Here is a 19925-nt window from a genome sequence, read left to right as displayed (position 1 = left end):
GCCCCTTCCCCGGCCTCCCAGGGACTCGTGCGGAGGGACGCCGGGTGGCGGGGCGGGAGGCCGGGCCCCGTCCACCTCCCCCCGGGACAGCCCCACCCCGGCAAAGAGGAAGGCTCTCGGCTCCTGGGAAAGAGAGTCGGGACCCAGCCAGGACGGGAGGGCGCGGGGCGCGCAACCAGCAGGCAAAGAGTCGGAGCGGAGAGATCGAAGGGCGAGTGGGCGTGGGGAGCGCAGCCGAGGCCGGGGTGGAGGGGTCCCCGCGGTTCCTCGACCCCCTCCCTCGCCGCCCGCCCCGGCCCGGCCCGGCCCGGCCCCGCCCCGCCCCGGCGGCCCGGCCCCTCGCCCGCCCGCGCTCCGCGCAGTCTCCTCCCCGAGGTGCCGGTGGCCCGGCCGCCACTCCCTCCGGCTCCCTCCCTCCCGCCGCGGCGCGCATCTCATTCCAGCCCTCATTCCGCGCATTCCAGCGTCCTCCTCGCACACTCGAGGCCGGGGGGCGGGAGGGCCGCAGCTCCGGCGCCGCCGCGTCCCGCCAGGTGAGAGGCGCCCGCGCCCGCCTCGCCCGCCGCACCCGCCGGCGCCCTCCCGGGCCGCGCGCCCCACGCCGCCGCCGCCGCAGCCGACCGCTCGCGCCGCGTGCTCGGCTGCTCTTTTCTTTCCGCGGCCCGCGTTCCCGCCTCGGACCTCTGCGCCCCGGCGCGCTCCGTCCCGACCTCTGGCTTCCCTCCGCGCTCCGACGCTGCTCGCTGCCCCTCTCCCGCTTCCCTCCCGTCCGCCCCGCGCTCCCCTCCTCGCTCCCGGTTGACTCACTCCTCCAGGAATAGGGATCCCCGTGTTTTCCCGTCAGTCCCATTCTGGGAAAACTCCTCCCTCCCGCGCGCTCCGCTCCGCTCCGCTGGGTGCACCGGGGCCGGTCGGCGCGGGGTGGGCTTGGCCCCGCGGCCCCGCCTTCACTGCGCCGCCCGTCGGCCCCGGCCGGAGCCCGGCTCTACGCGCTGACGCCCTGTCGTCCCCGCAGAGCGATCGCCGCGGCCAGAAGAGTTGGCGCTCGGGGCGGACTCCTTGGAACTGGCTTAGCGCACACATCCCACCTTCCCGAACCCTGGGACCGGTAAGGCTGGGGAGCGGGGACTTGGTGGGACTTTGCCGGAGGGCAGGAGTCTGCGCGGTGAGTGCGGTGCTCCCTCTCGGGAGGAGACTGGGAAGAGCGAGGCACGTGGAGGCGGCGCAACTGAGGCTGGTGGAGGCGAAGCGGCTCCAGGGGCGGGTAAGGGGGGGTGGACACTCGGGACTCTGGGGAAGAGGGAGGCCGGTGTGGAAAGGACCGGAGAGGCAGAACCGAGAGCGTCGGCAACAGAAGAGACTCAGCACCCATGCCCGTTTTCTGCTGGGCCCTTTTTGAGCCTGGAAGGGAGAGACCTGGTGGTAAGCGGACTGCCTGTTTTAAGTGCACAGGCGATGCGAAAGTGGGGGGACGCCTGCAAAAGGTCCTACACCCCAGGGCTTGGGAAGCTGCTGTGTTCCCTGATGGAGACTAGTGAATCGATCCAGGGAGCAGAACTTTCAAACCCCAAAGTGATCATTTCCCCCGCTGCGCTCAGGCACCTGAGGCCCCGCGGACGGACTGCGTCTGTGCTGAATCTGTGTGACAACTGACTGCGCGTCTCCCTCGCTTTGAGTCTCTGTGTGGGTGATATCTATTCACGTGTGACTCACCTTGGCTTCCAGTGGGCGTATTTGTTTGTGTTGAACGTGAGTGACAGAGTGTGTGTATGTGTCTGCGTAAGAAGGGGCTCTCTGAAAGTGTGAGTATCTCTGAGTAGGTGTGTGATGCCACGTCTCTTGAGTATGTGTTTCTCTTCGAGGATATTGGTTCTGGCTAGGACTGTTCTTCCTCCCTACATAGCCGTGGGCAAGAGTCAGTGTCTTTGGTTGCCTGAGTGCAGGGATAATTTGGCTGTGGTTTTGGAGTGCGTGGCCTCCAGGCTCCGTTTCCCCTGGACCGGGCAGAGCTGGAAGGAAGCTGTCTCCACCTGCCTCTTCCAGCCAGGAGGCTGAAGGAAGCTGAGATCTTTGCCTTTGGGGGAGGGGATGGGTGAGTGAGATTTGGGAAGGTGTGTTGGGATGGATCCCTCAGAAACAGGAGACAGTTTTGAATCTGGAGACTTGTGTAAATACTGCTTTTAAGTTGGCCCCCAAGGACAAACAGATAGGGAGGTATACCAGCCTGAACTACTTTCTCCTGGTTTAACTCTCCTTGGAGCTAACCAGGTAACCCAGTAGAAGAATCCCTCATTCTTTCCAACTTGCTAGACATTCAGCACTTCCTTTGAGAAGAGGAATGAGTAGCTTGTTGCATGAGGGCCTCAACGTGGATATAATGTGTAGGGCTTTTTGGAAGGAAGGAGCCAGAAACTGTCTCGGGGATTGGGGGTTCTTGTCCTCGCTCCTCCATTCACCCTGAGGATTCAGATATTCTTGTGGGAAACACCTCATCCTCTCACCTCTTCAGCCTGGTGTGCGATGGTCTAAAAGCAGCATTGATGGAGTGGAAAGGGCACAGGTTTGGTGTCAGGCAGACCAGGGTACAAATTCTGAGTCTCTCACTACCTTTAAGGCTCTCAGGCTGTTACCTGGTGGGTAATAGGAGGGGAGCTTGTCTGTCCAGAAAGTTTCCTGTGAAAAGTCGATGTTTGCAGAGCCCCCACGCAGTAGCGCAGTGCCTGGCACATCCCACGGACTCCATAGGATGGCTGTTGTATCCAGTGTTTCCTAAGCTTGTTTCAGTAAGAACCTCTTTTTCCTAGGGATTAGTGCTTTTGGAATTCGTGTTTCTCTGAGCACCATCTGAGAAACCTTGCCCTGTCTATCATGTTTATTTAGCAAACATGGACCGAGCATTTACTATGAGCCAGGCCTACACTGTGTTCTGCATCCTTAGGAATCAGGGTCCTAGTGGCCCAGGCCAGGAGGGAGGGGGACAGACAGGGCTTGGTCACCAGAGAACATAGTCCCAGCTTCTATTTTTCTGATTCCAGTTTTGCCTTGGCCCCAGGGTAAGCTTGCTGAACATTATTAGATACCCTAATGTCAGCATCTAAGTCCCTCGTTTTATTTTATTTCACTTTTATTTTACTTTATTTTTATTTTATTTTATTTTATTTATTATTGAGATGGAGTCTCACTGTGTCGCCTAGGCTGGAGTACAGTGGCATGATCTTGGCTCACTGCAACCTCCGCCTCCTGGGTTCAAACAATTCTCCTGCCTCAGCCTCCTGGCCGGCTAGTTTTATATACATATATATATATTTTTTGAGATGGAGTTTCGCTTTTGTTGCCTAGGCTGGAGTGCAATGGTGTGATCTTGGCTCACCACAACTTCTGCCTCCCGGGTTCAAGCGATGCTCCTGCCTCAGCCTCCCAAGTAGCTAGGATTACAGGCATATGCCACCATGCTCAGCTAATTTTATATTTTTAGTAGAGACGGGATTTCTCCATGTTGGTCAGGCTGGTCTCGAACTCCCAACCTCAGGTGATCTGCCCGCCTCAGCCTCCCAAAGTGCTGAGATTATAGGCGTGAGCCACCGCTCCTAGACGTTTTTTGTACTTTATAGTAGAGTCGGGATTTCGCCATGTTTGCCATGCTGGTCTTGAACTCCGCCTCGGCCTCCCAAAGTGCTGGGATTACAGGCGTGAGCCACTGCACCTGGCCTAAGTCTCCCATTTTAAAGATGAGGAAACTGATGCCCCTAGAGGGACAGTAACTTGCTTAACGCCGCAACCCTGGCGAGTGGCAGAGCGGGGATTAGAACCGATGCTCTCCCTTTGGCGTTCTGTCTCCTACCCTGTGGATTGCAGTGCTTGTGCACTCCCTACTCCCCCCAGCCGCCTTCATACAACAGGCGGGGAAGCTGGAGCAGACTGACTTGGGCTGTGCCTTGTGGCTCAGATAAGGTTGGTAGGAGCAGAAATACTCTGTTCCATCCTGGCAGAAAGCACCTAGCTGTTCTGGGGAAGGAGCCATCTCACTGTACTATCTGTGGAGTCTGGAAGGGGCCCTCGGGTCTTTAAAACACACCCTCCTCTCCCCTTGATGAGCCGCCAGGTGAAGGTTCTCCCTATCTTTTTAGATCTCCTGGGTTGCAAATGTCACAACCTCCTTTGATTTCCACTCTGGAGTCTTGCCCCGATGACTGTCACAAAGCAATGCCTGTTGCCAAACCTGTAGCTCCTCCTCCTCCTTCCCAGTGGAAGTGGAGGACGTTGGTCCCCAGCTTTGGACCTTGCCTTTCCTGCAGTTGAGGTCAGTCCAGTGGCAGTTGGAAATTCAGGGCTTGTGAGGGTGGCTTTACCTTGCCTGTCTTCCTTTGCCCCCATGACCCTTTGTTGGCAGGGGTTGGACGACAGCTCCCTTTAAAGCTCTGAAATTGGAGCTGAACAGCTGCTCTCCAGTGAAGGGGGGTGAGGGGGCTGTCAGCAGCCTGGGGGGCCCAGGTGGAGGTGGGGGCAGGGCTTTGGCACTGGGGAGCACACAGTCTCCAGCTCCTCTCTTCTAATTCCGGTTTTGCCTGGACCCCCTTCTGAAATGACAGTTCTTCCCTTGCTTTTGGTTTTTCTGGCTCCTATCTGGGAGATTCTAATCACACCTGTGTGATCTGGCCCTGGGGCCTTCAGCTGCTAGGGACTGGATATTTGGGAAAATTTCCACTAGAACTCAGGTCTCCAAGATCTATGCCTACCTCCTCCTGCATTTCATACAGGGGGGCTGCTGGAAGGGCCAGAGGATGGGCCAGGCTCCCTGCAGCGGGGGCCGGCTCCTTAGCTTGGCGTAGGCAGGCGGGCCCCCATGGGTGGGGACTCTGCTTCCTTTGACCCAAACTTCATGGGAACAATAGACTTCAGAGGAGTCACCAGGGGCAGGAAATGGGAGCTGTGCTGAGGCAGGGGTGACCCTCCTGGGGGATGGGATTGCATATCCGGTAGAGGGTTGGGGGCAGTGCAGAGGGCGCTGGGGAGGGGCTGATGACACATAGGGTGGGCCTCTGGGGTGGGGCCCTCCTCCAAAGGGGGCTGTTGACTCAGCGTGAAGCTGGAGCTCAGTGTTGGTTCTGTGCTGAGTTTTACGCTCTGTCTTACTAGTACAAGTCTCGTGTTTGCCAGCCTCCTCTCGTGCCACGCTTGCCCCTGCCAGGACCTGGTCTTCCCCTTCCCCTCAAGCCCCTGAGTTGTCTTTGTGAATCATCCTGGACAGGATAAAAGGCCGGTGTTGTTGCTCCCTGGCTGGCCTCCACCTTGGCAGTGAGCCTTGGGCAATTGTGGCTGGAACGGTGATGTTGGGTTGTGGGCAGAGCTCTGGGCAGGGAGTCCCAGGCTGGGGTCGCTGGACAACATGAGGGATTTCTTTTTTTTTTTTTTTGAGATGGAGTTTTGCTTTTGTCGCCCAGGCGGGAGTGCAATGCTGTGATCTTGGCACACCACAACCTCTGCCTCCCCGATTCAAGCAATTCTCCTGCCTCAGCCTCCTGAGTAGCTGGGATTACAGGTGCCCGCCACCACACCTGGCTAATTTTTTTTTTTTTTAATAGAGACAGGGTATTTCCATGTTGGCCAGGCTGGTCTTGAACTCCCGACCTCAGGTGATCCACCTGCCTCAGCCTCCCAAAGTGCTGGGATTGCAGGCGTGAGCCACCTTGCCTGGCCATGAGGGGTTTCTTTAGCCACAGGCAGAGCGAGACAGCGGGTGGCATGTTCTGGAGGCGGAGGTCTCTTATCTTGCCTCCATCTTTGTAAGGGTGGACCAGACTTTGTGAGAAGGCCACAGCTTGCCCTGGGAGAATTGTGAGTCAGACCACATGAGCTGCTTTTCCTGAGTTCAGGTTGCCAGCTTTGGGGTCCCAGAGAAGGTGTAGGAGTGACCCCAGAAGCACTGCCAGGACCTGGAAGGAGGGTAGGAGTAGTGGAGACAACACATGCTGCCTTGATTTGTTTCTTCAAGGGAGCAAGATGGGGACCCTGGAAGGGGCACACTCCTAGAATTGATTCCTTGCCCAATTCTAGGTTAGATTTTGTTTTTTAATGATTTTTTACTTTTTTGAGACAGAGTCTCACTTTGTCACCCAGGCTAGAGTTCAGTGGTGCAATCATGGCTCACTGCAGTCTTGAACTCCTGGGCTCAAGCAATCCTCATTGCCTTAACCTGAGTAGCTGGGACTACAGGTTCACGCCACCACACCTGGCTAATTTGTAAAGTTTTTTTGTAGAGATAGGGTCTCGCTTTGTTGTCCAGCCAGGCCTCAGACTCCTGGGCTCAAGCAATCCTCCTGCCTTGGCCTCCCAAAGTGCTGGAATTACGGGTGTGAGCCACCATGCCCTACCAATTTAAAATTTTCTAGTAGCTACCTTAAAGAAAGAAAAAAAGTGAAGTTAATGTTAGTGTTTTCTTAAACTCTAATATTATCAAAAATAATTTCAGTGTAATAAATTTTTAAAAATTATCATTATTGGCCGGGCGCGGTGGCTCAAGCCTGTAATCCCAGCACTTTGGGAGGCCGAGACGGGCGGATCACGAGGTCAGGAGATCGAGACCATCCTGGCTAACACGGTGAAACCCCGTCTCTACTAAAAAATACAAAAAACTAGCTGGGCGAGGTGGTGGGCGCCTGTAGTCCCAGCTACTCGGGAGGCTGAGGCAGGAGAATGGCGTAAACCCAGGAGGCGGAGCTTGCAGTGAGCTGAGATCCAGCCACTGCACTCCAGCCTGGGCGACAGAGCGAGACTCCGTCTCAAAAAAAAAAAAAAAAAATTATTATTATGATCATAGACAGTGTCTTGCTCTGTCACCTAGGATGGAGTGCAGTGATGCGGTCATCATGGCTCATGCAGCCTTGTTCCCAGGATCAAGCGGTCCTCCCACGTCAGCCTCCTCAGTAGCTGAGACTGCAGGTGTACATGGTTGCACTCAGCCTTGGTTAGATTTTTGAACAAACAATCTGTGGAGAGTGTGAACATGAAGTTGAGATACCTAGTAGCCGATATGGGTTCACTCTACCAAATCTTAGAGAAAAGAACTCTAATTTGAGCGGAGGAATGTTCAGTGAGGCTTTTCAGTCTAATGATCTTCTTGGTACAAGAGAAAGCAATGTGGTCTGGCTGATCCAGCGGGTAGGTGGTTGTGTGACTGTTTGACCCACTACACTGGACGCTGACTCCTGACTCCTGAGCTTGTGTTACTGTGAGGAGGTCCCCGCGATGTGCCGCAGGGCTCTCTTTGGCTTAGTCCTCTATGTTTTCCATAGATACGAGCCTCTCCCAGGAGCCTGTGTGGCCCGTGTCTTCTGTTTCTCATTTCTTTTTCTTTTTTTTGAGATGGAGTCTCATTCTGTCACCAGGCTGGAGTGCAGTGGTGTGATCTTGGCTCACCCTCTGCCTCCTGGGTTCAAGCAATTCTCGTGCCTCAGCCTCCTGAGTAGCTGGGATTACAAGCACATGCCACCACGCCCAGCTAATTTTTTGTATTTTTAGTAGAGACAGGGTTTCACCATATTGGTCAGACTGGTCTTGAACTCCTGACCTTGTGATCTGCCCGCCTTGGACTCCCAAAGTGCTGGTATTACAGGTGTGAGCCACCGTACCCGGCCTATTTCTTTTTTTTGAGACGGAGTCTCGCTGCCCAGGCCGGAGGGCAATGGCGCGATCTCGGCTCACTGCAACCTCCGCCTCCTGGGTTCAAGCGATTCTCCTGCCTCAGCTTCCCGAGTAGCTGGGATTACAGGCACCAGCCACCACGCCTGGCTAATTTTTGTATTTTTAGTAGAAATGGGGTTTCACCATGCTGGCCAGGCTGGTCTCAAACTCCCGACCTCAGGCTATCCACCTGCCCTGGCCTCCCCAAGTGCTGGGATTACAGGAGTGAACCACCGCACCCGGCCCTGTTTCTCACTTCTATGGGCGTTGAGGGTGGCAAACATTGGCTGATAGAACCGGAGTTCATAATCATCTCAATTGACTGGAATGCTGCCATTAAGTAGAAAGATGAAGTTTAAGAATATTTCTCTCTTAAAATTAATACACGTACATTGTAGAAACCCTGGAAAATAAAGAAAGTCATAAAGGAAAAAACAAAATGATACATAATACTATAATTCGGGGCGGCTGGTATTTAGGTGAATGTCCTTCCAAATTTGTGTTCGTGCAAATCTATATATTTTAGCATAATCGCAATTATACTCTATCCTTTTTTTTCCCTGCTGAATGCTATCTAATGGGTAATAGTACAAGTCATAAAAATTATTTAAAACCATAATTTTAAGGATCCGAGTAACATTTCATTCTATGACTATACTATATTTATACCCTACTGACTTTAAAAAATTGTTTTTAGTTTTTAGCTTTTAAAAATTACTTGACATTGAGCAATGTTGAACATGTACTTATCTCAAGAAGAAATCTAATAGGTCTAAGTGTAAAATCCTGCATTTAAGTTCAAAACATTAATTGTGTAAGTCTGGAATACAGTGGGAGTTACTATTAATTCATGTTGCGGGAAAAGGCCTGGGGTTTTTGGCTGAAGAAGGAAGGGAGAGGGAAATGAACATATTAGTGCCTACTAGGTGCTAGACCATTATTCTAGACATTTTTGCCTCCATCGTCTCATTTCATCCTCTTAGCCCTGTGAGAAAGGGTTGGTTGGTTTGTTTTTTTTGTTTTGTTTTTTAACCTCTACTTTACGGAGGGGACACTGTAGAAGTTATACTGTAGTTGAAGTTTGTACCCAGGTCAGTCTGACTCTTAAACTGCCCCATTAAACCATAAGCCTGTGTGGGCCAGTGCTGTGGTAAGGTCTATGTCAAAGGAGCTTTAACCCACTAAGCTCTGTGACACTCAGGTCACATTGGAAGCCACATCTGGTTTTGGAAAGTTTATACATCCTGGGCTGTTAAGTATTGAGCTCACCATTTTTATGGGTCTTCCCCTACCCCCTACCAGTGATCTGATCTCAAACATGTGGCTTTTTTTTTTCTTTTTCGAGACGGAGTTTTGCTCTTGTTGCCCGGGCTGGAGTGCAATGGCACGATCTCAGCTCACTGCAGCCTCCGCCTCCCAGGTTCAAGTGATTCTTCTGCCACAGTCTCCTGAGTAGCTGGGATTACAGGCATTCACCACCATGGCTGGCTAATTTTGTATTTTTAGTAGAGATGGAGTTTCTCCATGTTGGCCAGGCTGGTCTCAAACTCCCGACCTCAGGTGATCTGCCCGCCTCGGCCTCCCAAAGTGCTGGGATAACAGGCGTGAGCCACCGCGCCCAGTCCTTTTTTTTTTTTTTTTGTGAGACAGGGTCTTATCTGTTACCCAGGCTAGAGTGCAGTGTTGCAATCACAGCCCACTGTGGCCTCAACCTCCCGGGCCCAAGTGATCCTCTCACCTCAGCTTTCTCAGTTATTCAGGTCTCAGTAGCTGGGACCACAGGTGAATGCCACGTCTGCCTAACATTTTTTTTTTTTTAATTTTTATTTTTTACAGAGACAGGATCTCTCTGTGTTTCCCAGGTTGGTGTTTTTTTGTTGTTTTGTTTTGTTTTGTTTTTTGTTTTTGGTTTGGTTTTTTTTTTTTTTTTGAGACGGAGTCTCGCTCTGTCGCCCAGGCTAGAGTGCAGTGGCCGGATCTCAGCTCACTGCAAGCTCCGCCTCCCGGGTTTACGCCATTCTCCTGCCTCAGCCTCCCGAGTAGCTGGGACTACAGGCGCCCGCCACCTCGCCCGGCTAGTTTTTTTGTATTTTTTAGTAGAGACGGGGTTTCACCACATTAGCCAGGATGGTCTCGATCTCCTGACCTCGTGATCCGCCCGTCTCGGCCTCCCAGAGTGCTGGGATTACAGGCTTGAGCCACCGCGCCCGGCCTGTTTTGTTTTGTTTTAATAGATAGGATCTTGCTCTGTTGCCCAGGCTGGAGTGCAGTGATGTGATCATAGCTCACCGTAGCCTCAAACTCCTGTGCTCAGATGGTCCTCCTGCCTCAGTCTCCCAAGTAGCTGGGATAACAGGTATGCACCACCATGGCCTGCCAATTTTTAAAACTTTTTGTAGAGACAAGGTCTTGCTATCTTTCTCTTGCCCAGGCTGGTCTTAAACTCCTTGCCTCAAGCGATCCTCCAGCTTCAGCCTCCCAAAGTGCTGGGATTACAGGTATGAGCCACTGTGCCAGGCCTGTGAGTGTCTTAACAGAGGCTGGATGAGGACTTAGAACCCGCCCAGCATCTGGGTGCTGTCATTTCCCACTTCTAGAAGGTAGGCACACTTTGCAGCAGCAGCAGATAAGGTCCTTCTGACCTGAAGTCTATTACTTCATTATGTAGAACCACATAAAACTGTAGTCGGCCGTCTGTATCTGTGGGTTCCATATGGATTCGACCAACCCTGGATCGACAGTGTTCAGGGGAAAAAACTCCACAGAGTTCCAAAAAACAAAACTTGAATTTGCTGCTCACTGAAAGCTGCATTGAGTCCATGCAAATGAAGTGATGTTCGTGCCTTGTGTTAGGTATGATAAGTAATCTAGAAATGATGTAAAGCTCATGGGAGGTTGTGCGTAAGTTATATGCAAACACTATACCATTTTCTGTGAGGGACTTGAGCATCCTTGGATTTCAGTATCCTTAGGGGCCTTGCAACCAATCCCCCACAGGTACCAAAGGACTGCGGCACATAGAGTTTCATTATGTAGAACTTGTTAGGGACGCTTTGGAGGAGTCTCTGCCCTGCTTGGGAAATTGGACTAGGTCACCCCCAGGGCCACTGCTTCCTCGAAGATTTTGTGGTCCTGGGCCTCAGTTTCTCCACACGTCAGCATGCGGGGGTTCCATTAGATGATGTGTGAAACATTTTCCCACCTTGACACTTCAGGATTCCTGCCACAGGGAGGTAGCGCTAAGCTGCACCTGGAGCTGGAGGCAAGGCTTGGGACGAGGGTGCAGTGTCCGAGCAGTCAGAGGAAGCAGAATGGGGAGATGAGGGAATTATTGCGTGGCTGCCGTCATCTTTGTCCAAGTGAGCACGGTGTTAGGAACAAGCGGAATCTGGGTCCTGCCCTGAGGCTGCAGGATGGGGAAGATGACCCCCCACAACCCCAGAGAGTAGTGGCTGTCAGTGCAGACTCCGGAGTGGTGCTGTCCCGTAGAAATCAATGTAAGCCTAGGAACTACATTTAAAAAGTAAAAAGAACTGGGTGCGGTGACTTTTGCCTATGGTCCCAGTTACTCAGGAGGCTGAGGCGGGAGAATTGCTTGAGCCCAGGTGTTTGAGACCAGCCTGGGCAATATAGCGAGAACCCTGTCTCTTGAAAAATGAAAGGAAAAATTAACTGGTCAAATGCATTGTAATAACATATTATTTAACCTATGTCTACAATATTATCATTTTAACATGTAATCAGTAGTAAAAAGTATCAGTGAGATAGTTTACCTTTTTTTCACACAAAGCGTTAGAACTGTAGTGTGTATTGTACACTTAACAACACATCTCAGTTTGGACTAACCACGTTTCTTGTGTTCAGTAACCACGTGGGGCTAGTGGCCGTGGTTGGCACAGTGTGGCTTGGTTGGATCTCTGTTCTGCCACTTAACACCTGGGTGGGATAATAAGGTTAATCGAACCAACCTCATATGGTGTATGTGAAGACTAAATGAGTTACTATCTGTAAAGTGCTTAGTTCTTTCCCTGGCACATAATAACCACTGTGTAAGTGTTTGTCAAATAACTTAAGGACCTATAAATGGTTCTTAAAAACTATCGAAGCTGGAATTTGTGAGAGGTAGGGGTCGATGATATGTGTGGAAAAACCCAATTGTAGAGTGGCCCTGTGGAGTTACTGATAGCCTATGCCCGTACGGTGGTAGTTCTCCATAATGAAACGGACTTCAGATCCGAAGATCCTAATCTACTCGTTGCTGTAAAGAGCGCCTGCCTTCTGGAAGTGAGAAATGACAGCATCCTGATGACAAGACAGGTTCCCATCCCTCAGCAGGTGCGTCCTGAGCATCTGTCTGCCCGGGGCTTGAACTGTGCTGGGTGGCACGCAGGAAGCAAAAGCATCCTCGGAAATGCTCCATCATAAATTGCATGACCTCATGTTGGAATGAGAGGTGGGGTCACTTCCAGCACTTGGAGGTTGAAGCAATAGTTGCTGCTTATGCAAGAGAAGAAGTAAGCTGTACTAGTGCCTCCCATACCTCCTCAGAGCACGGCCAGCTCTCCTCTCTTGGCATCAGCTCCCTCCGATTGCATGTGCCCTCACTCAATCCACAGCAGCCACAGCACCCACGGTGTGCCTGGCACTGTGCTAGGTGCAGCGGGAGTATGGATTGGAAGCCCTGGTTCCTGTCCTCACGGAGCTTGCAGGGAAACGGACTGAGAAGCTAGCAGTAACATGCTTCTAGATGAAAGAACATGCACAAGCAGGGTATGTGGCAGTGCCTGGTAAAGGACGATTGATTCTGTCCCAAGAGGAGGAGGCAGCTGAACTGGCTTTGAGAATGGGTGGGGTTTTGACAAGCGTGTATATGTCTATGTGAATTCGTGTAAGAGAGAGGGAAGCAGACAGAGAGAGGAAGAGAGAGAAATATCCTTGAGAAGACAGAGGAAATGTAGTGATTTGAGGGCTATTGTCATGAAGTGATGAGAGGAGGGGAGATAAGTGGGTATTATGTTTTTTGCGGGTTTTATTTTTACATCTTCTTTCTTCTTTTTTTTTTTTTTTTCTGAGGTGAAGTCTCATCTGTCACCCAGGTTGGAGTGCAGTGGCGCGATCACAGCTCACTACAACCTCCGCCTCCCAGGTTCAAGTGATTCTCCTGCCTCAGCCTCCCAAATAGTTGAGATTACAGGCACGTGTCATGATGCCCAGCTATTTTTTTGCATTTTCAGTAGGGACAGGGTTTCACCATGTTGGCCAGTCTGGTCTCGAACTCCTGACCTCAAGCGATCCCCTGGCCTCAGCCTCCCAAAGTGCTGGGATTATAGGCGTGAGCCAGAGTCTCACTCTGCCACCCAGGCTGGAGTGTGGTGGTGTGATCACAGCTCCCTTCAGCCTTGATCTCCTGGACTCGAGCAATCCTCCTGCCTCAGCCTCCTGAGTAGCTGGGACCACAGGCGTGTGCCACCACACCTGGCTAATTTTTTAAAAATTATTTCTAGAGATAGGATCTCACTGTGTTACCTAGGCTGGTCTCAAACTCCTGGGCTCAAGCCATCCTCCTGCCTCGGACCCCCAGAGTACTTGGATTATAGGTGTGAGCCACCACACCTGGCCAAGTGGCTTTATGAACAGGGTGTGTTTGACCTTGACCCTCTGGGCAGGATAAGAAGGTCTTATTTTACATTTGTTTATTTATTTAGAATCAGGTAGCATTTCTCTTTTTTTTTTTTCTTTTCGAGACGGAGTTTCGCTCTTGTTGCCCAGGCTGGAGTACAGTGGTGCAATCTCGGCTCTCTGCAAGCTCCGCCTCCTGGGTTCAAGCAATTCTCCTGCCTCAGCCTCCCGAGTAGTTGGGATTACAGGCATGCGCCACCATGCCTAGCTAATTTTTTGTACTTTTAGTAGAGACAGGGTTTCTCCATATTGGTCGGGCTGGTCTCGAACTTCCAACCTCAGGTGATCTGTCCACCTCGGCCTCCCAAAGTGCTGGGATTACAGGCGTGAGCCATTGCATCTGTAGAATAACATCTCATTCCATAAAATAGAGTGAATCTTCCCCTAAATTTATAACATACATACAGCAAAATACACTGTTTTTGGTAAATAGTAAGTGTTGACGAATGCACAGAATGACTGTTTTTGGTAAATAGTAAGTGTTGACGAATGCACAGAATGTGTTTTCACCGCCACCATCAAGGTACAAGACAGTTCCATCCCCCGAACAATTCCGTCATGCAGTGGCCCCTTGGAGGTCATCCCTCCCCGTTCCCCTCATGCCATCCCCTGGCCACACTGATCTGTTCATTCCTGTAATTTTGCCTTTCAAGAATGTCTCACAAATGGAATCCTGCAGTTACGTAGCTCTTTGCGTCTTTGCTTCTTTCACTCAGCAAGGTCATAGCTCACTGCAGCCTTGACCACCCAGGCTTAAGTGTCCCTCCCACCTCAGCTTCCTGGGTAGTGGGGACCACAGGCACATGCCACCATGCCTGGCTTATTTTTGTACTTCTTGTAGAGATGGGGTTTTGCCACGTTACCTAGGCTGGTCTTGAACTCCTGACTCAAGCAATCCACCCGCCTCGGCCTCCCACAGTTGTGGATGTGTGCCACCATTCCCAGCTGTTGTTCTGAGAGTTCTTTAATATTCTGGATACAGGTTGTTTGTCAGGACAGTCAGATATGTGATTTACAGATGTTTGGAGAAAATTAATTTATGGAGAAAATCTTCAGAAGATGATGGGAGTGAGGAACGATGAAAGTGAGGCAAGAGTTTGGTGTCCCAAACTGTGGCCTTTCTCAGAGTGCAAGATGGGACCAGAATGAGAAGTGGGTTACACCTAGAGAATGACCTATGAAAAAGAGGAGTCCAAGAAGCTCTGTTCCTAGCATAGAGCATGGTTCAGAATGAGAGGCACAGGTGGGAATTTTGGTTTGCCAGGCATCCTTCCCGCCTGGCGGGTTGCACCTGGTCTGCTGCTAATGGCCTGCTGGGTCAGGCTGGGCTGGTCCCATCCAGAAAAACAAATGTTCATGTCCAGCCTACATTTCAACCACTTCCATGGCCTTGTTTCCAAACCGATGACCGTGCCCTCTGGAATGGGAGGTACGGTAACCGTCAGGCCTGCAGGAGTAAGGTACTGGGTGTGTGGCTGGTGCAAGACAGAGGCAGTGGGGGTGAGTTTTCTGGGTCAGGGTGGGTCCTCTGGGATGGTAACCTCAGCGTAGGGTCTAAGTGAAGGCTTCCAGCTATTTTTGTTTTCTTTTTTCTTTTTTTTTGAGACGCAGTCTCATTCTGTCGCCCAGACTGGAGTGTAGTGGCACGATCTTGGCTCACTGCAGCCTCCGCCTCCCAGGTTCAAGATGCTTTACCCTCCTGAGTAGCTGGAATTACAGGCTTGAGTCACCATGCCTGGCTAATTTTTGTATTTTTAGTAGAGATGGGGGGTCTCGCCATGTTGGCCAGGTTGGTCTCGAACTCTTGACCTCAGGCCATCCACCTGCCTCGGCCTCCCAAAGTGCTGGGATTACAGGCATGAGCCACCGTGCCCGTCCGGCTTTGAGCTATTAACAGAATATCTGAAACATCATAATCTTCCTTCCTATCCCTGACCAGGCAGGGTGGCTCTGGGACAGAAGACTTCTATGAAAAATGACCAAGGCCAGGATGGATGCCGCCTCCCACCTCTTGTCCAAGCTCATTCTAACCCCACCTGTTCCTGTGTCCTCAGAGCTGTGGCCCAGTCCAGATGCTCGAGTCTTCATTCTTCCCCCGGGGTTGCAGGTGCTTTTCTAGAGGTGCTTAGGCCATAGGGCTGGAGAGCAGGGCAGAGCTGAAGAGTCCTACTTTCCTGGAGCTCCTACTGCCTCGATGCCTCCAGGATGTCCTGTGGCTCCCTGAGGCTCTGGGTCCTGGAAGGCGTTCCCTGATGTGGAGACTCCCTCTTCTGCCTAGCTCCTCCTCCCTGGGCAGGGCGTGCACTGAGGCCCCACCCAGGGTGCCTGTGCTGCTTGGACACCTGGTTTGGGCTGACCCCTGGGTTCTGACAGGGTGGGACCCTCCTGCCTCTCTTTGAGACAGCAGCTGATTGAGGGCAAACCCACCCCCAAGGCTGAGGAAACAAGTGTGCTGGCTTTGATGGGATTCCAGGGCAAGCTTCTGTTAGTTACTCCCGGGCTAAATCTATTAATATTTTCAGATCTGCATTTTCCTAGGACACGCCTACTTAAAGTGAAGCCAACTGGTTTGGTTCAGTACTTGTGCCTATCAAGTACTGTATTTTCATAACTTTTGCTTTATTTTACTTTTTAAATTTTGTATTTATTTATTTGTTTATTTTTATTTTTATTTATTTATTTTTTTTGAGACGGAGTCTCGCTCTGTTGCCCAGGCTGGAGTGCAGTGGCCGGATCTCAGCTCACTGCAAGCTCCGCCTCCCGGGTTCACTCCGTTCTGCCTCAGCCACCCTCGAGTAGCTGGGACTACAGGCGCCGCCACCTCGCCTGGCTAGTTTTTTTTTTGTATTTTTTAGTAGAGACAGGGTTTCACCGTGTTAGCCAGGATGGTCTCAATCTCCTGACCTCGTGATCCGCCCGTCTCGGCCTCCCAAAGTGCTGGGATTACAGGCTTGAGCCACCGCGCTCAGCCATTTATTTATTTTTTAGTATCCCTGTCATGGCAGCTTTTGCTTTATTCTAGAAGAAAGGCCCCGAGGAGATAGTCTTACTCTCAACCTTTAAAAACAAAAAAGATTATAATTTTGAGTAGTTTGGGGTTTACAGAAAACTTGAGCGGAAAGTACAGAGTTCCCGTAGATACATTCTCGCCCTGCCCCTAGTTTCTCCTAGTCTTAACATCTTGCATTTGTTGCAATTGATGTACGTTTGTTGCAATTAATGAGCCAATATTGGCACATTGTTATTATTATTATTATTATTATTTGAGACGGAGTCTCCCTCTTGTTGCCCAGGTTGGGGTGCAATGGCGCGATCTCTGCTCACCGCAACCTCTGCCTCCTGGATTCAAGCAATTTTCCTGCCTCAGCCTCTCAAATAGCTGGGATTATAGGCATGCACCACCACGTCCGGCTAATTTTGTATTTTTAATAGAGACAGGGTTTCTCCATGTTGGTCAAGCTGGTCTTAAACTCCTGACCTCAGGTGATTCGCCCGCATCGGCCTCCCAAAGTGCTAGGATTACAGGCGTGAGCCACCGCGCCCGGCCTGCACGTTATTTTAGTCCATAGTTCACATTAGGGTTCCCTCTTGGCGTTGTCCACTCTATGGGTTTTGCCACATGGTAATAACGTGTACCCACCATTACAGTGTCATGCAGAATAGTGTCACTGTTCCCCATATCCTCCAGGTTCCGTTTGTTCATCCCTCCTTCCCACTTCTGGCAGCCATCAATCTTCTGACTGTCTCTGTAGTTTTGCCTTTTCTAGAATGTCATATGGTTGGAATCATACACTATGTGGCCTTTTCAGATTGGCTTCTCTCACTTAGTGATACGCATTTGAGTTTCCTCCATGTTTTCATAGCTCACTTCTTTTTTTTTTTTGGAGACAAAGTCTCACTCTCTCATCCAGCCTGGAGTGCAGTGGCACGATCTCGGCTCACTGCAACCTCCGCCTCCCGGGTTCAAGTGATTCTCCTGCCTCAGCCTCCCGAGTAGCTGGGATTACAGGCATGTGCCACCACGCCCGGCTGATTTTTGTATTTTTAGTAGACACAGGGTTTCACCATGTTGGCCAGGCTGGTCTTGAATTCCCGACCTCAGACGATCCGCCCGCCTCAGCCTCCCAAAGTTCTGGGATTACAGGCGTGAGCCTCCACGCCTGGCCAGCTCATTTCTTTTTTTCTTTTTTTTTTTTTTTTGCTGATTAAAATTACATTCCCCCACCTTTTGTTTTTGCAAATGAAGGCACTGAGGCCCAGAGAGGGGAAGTGACTGGCTCAAGAGGCACCGCGAATCTGTGGTGAAGCTGCGCTTGGAAGCAGATGGGCCTTCCTCTGGGTGCCTGTTTCCAGGGGCCTCTGGGCCGGGCGCTGTTCTGGAACTAAACCTGTTTCATCACAGTCCAGAGGCTGAGGGGAGGCCAGGGGCAAGGGCTTTGTTCACCACTTGCCTTGACCCACTTCCTGCATGTGTTGGGTGGGGCCTGCAGATACCCACGCCCCTGATGCGGAAGGGGTGGTTGGGGGGGCGGTGAGGTCTCAGCTTCCACCTCCCTGAGAGCTAAGGAGATGGGATACTGGGGCCAGGCCTGTACTCACCACCCCACTGCTGCCCAGGCCTGGGGGCTGGGAGGGAAGAGACTGCTTGGGTTGGGCCTGAGCTGGGCCTGCAGCATTTAGGAATCTTATCTCCCTCCATTGCTCTCTGAGCTGCCCCTCCCACTGGAGACTCCTCCCGGCTGGCCTGCATCCCAGGCCATCTCCACCGACTTATTACCTCCCCTCTTGCTAGCCTGCAGGCCTCCTGCTCCTTCCTCTCCATCCCGCCCTCCATCACCCTTCGTGATGACTACAGGGCAATGACGGGGAATGTGTGAGGAGCCCCTTTTTGGGCCGGGCTCTGTGCTCCTGTCTCATGGACATGATGGGATTCAATCCTCACAGCAGTTCTTTGGGGAGATTGAGATTGCATTGGTGCCTCTTCAGTGGTTGGGAGGACACTGAGGCTTAGAGAGGTCGAGTAGCTTGCTCAGGACTCCCAGGTCCCTGTGAGGCTGGGCCAGGATCTGAGCTCAGGCATCCGAGTCCAGAGCCCAAACGCTACATCTCTGCCCCACGGCGCGTCTCTCTCTCTCTCCCTCCCTCCCCCCGCTTCCTGCTCTCTCTCCCTTTCCCCCGTACCACCTTTTCCCTCTCTCTTTTGACTAGGCATTGCTCAAGGGGTCCAGCTCTCTGACTTTTGTTCCAACATCTCCATAGCCTGGGATGGACTGTGGAGCCTCTCCTCCTCTCACCCGCTCCGCGTTCCTGTCCCGTCCTGAAGCCGGGTGTAACAAAGGCCTCACACCAAAGGATGGCCGGGATGGTGCTGCCGTGCGTTGCCTTGCAGGGGCTTTACTTGCTTTTCTCAGTCCTCAGTGGCTCTGCAGGCAGGAATGCTCATCCCCGTTTGACAGGTGATGAAACAAGCTTTGGGGGAGGTTCAGTAAGTTCCTGAACAGCTGTGCAACGTGGCTGGTGAGAGGCAGGTTTAACTCAGGTCACAGGACTTTGAGGCACCTTTAATGTGTCCCAGACTTCATGTGGCCTTTCCCTGAGAACCTGTTGCATTCAGGAGAGGAAGGGGCACTGCTCAACATGAGGGAGGGACTCCAGTGGTGGGAGCTCAGGCCCCGGGACAGCTAGGTTTTCTTGGTCTTATTTTCTGAGAAGGGCCCTTTTCTGGCCTCCAGCAGGCCGTGGCCCTTCCGAAATCACAGTGGGATCTGTTTGTTTCTAATTGAGTACACGGCCTGGCCCAGCCTAGTCCAGCCCAATCCATTTCTCTGCTGGGTTCTTTCCTTCTCCACCATTCCCTTTCCTTCCATCCCTAGGGACTCACCTGCCTGTGACCTGGGGACTCTCCTGTCCTTCCCTTTTCCTTTCCAGCTGTAACCAGGCTCTTTACTTTGTCTCCTGTATTTTGGGCCCAGGTTTCCTGCAGTCCCTCTTTTCCTTCTCTGCCCTCTTCTTTTTATCTTCTATCTCCTCGTGCACTTTAAACAGTTTTTTTTTGATGAAATATATGTAACATAAAATTTGCCATTTGAACTCTAAATGTGCAGTTTAGTGGCATTGAGGACATTCGCAGTTGTGCTGCGGTCTCCTGCTTCCATCTCCAGGACTTTTTTATCTTCCCAAACTGAAATTCTGTACCCATTAAACAGTAACTGCCTGCTTTTTTGTCTTTTTTTTTTTTTCTTTGAGAGGGAGTCTCACTTTATCGCCCAGGCTGGAGTGCAGTGGTGCAATCTTGGCTCACTGCCTCTGGGGTTCAAGCGATTCTCCTGCCTCAGCCTCCTGAGTAGCTGGGACTACAGGCACTCGCCACCACTCCTGGCTAATTTTTGTATTTTTAGTAGAGACAAGGGTTCACCATGTTGGCCAGGCTGGTCTTGAACTTCTGACCTCAGGTGATCCACCTGCCTTGGCCTCCCAGAGTGCTGAGATTACAGGTGTGAGCCACGGCACTTGACAATGATTGTTTTTTTTTTTTTTTTTTTTTTTTTTTTTTTTATTTTGTGGGT

The 19925-nt window shown here is 51.6% G+C and overlaps 1 protein-coding gene across 4 annotated transcripts in view; it reads left to right on the top strand.

The window, feature by feature from the left end:
• Positions 1–363: 363 nt before the first annotated feature.
• The window catches only part of TEAD4 (TEA domain transcription factor 4), an 84635-nt gene continuing 65073 nt past the window's right edge, over positions 364–19925 (top strand). For 2 of the 4 annotated variants that reach the window (XM_025403493.1, XM_025403491.1), the window contains exons 1-2: positions 364–533; positions 1016–1108. The gene's annotated coding sequence lies outside the window, so the exon portion shown is untranslated. Of the gene's footprint in view, positions 534–637; positions 1109–19925 lie in introns of those variants that run through there. The other 2 variants (XM_025403492.1, XM_025403494.1) reach the window with 2 other exon arrangements.

The sequence above is a fragment of the Theropithecus gelada genome, chromosome 11 (genome assembly GCF_003255815.1).
Source record: "Theropithecus gelada isolate Dixy chromosome 11, Tgel_1.0, whole genome shotgun sequence".
Taxonomy (NCBI): domain Eukaryota; kingdom Metazoa; phylum Chordata; class Mammalia; order Primates; family Cercopithecidae; genus Theropithecus; species Theropithecus gelada.
The sequence above is the reverse complement of the archived record's forward strand: the minus strand, read 5'-3'. Positions and strand labels throughout refer to the sequence as shown.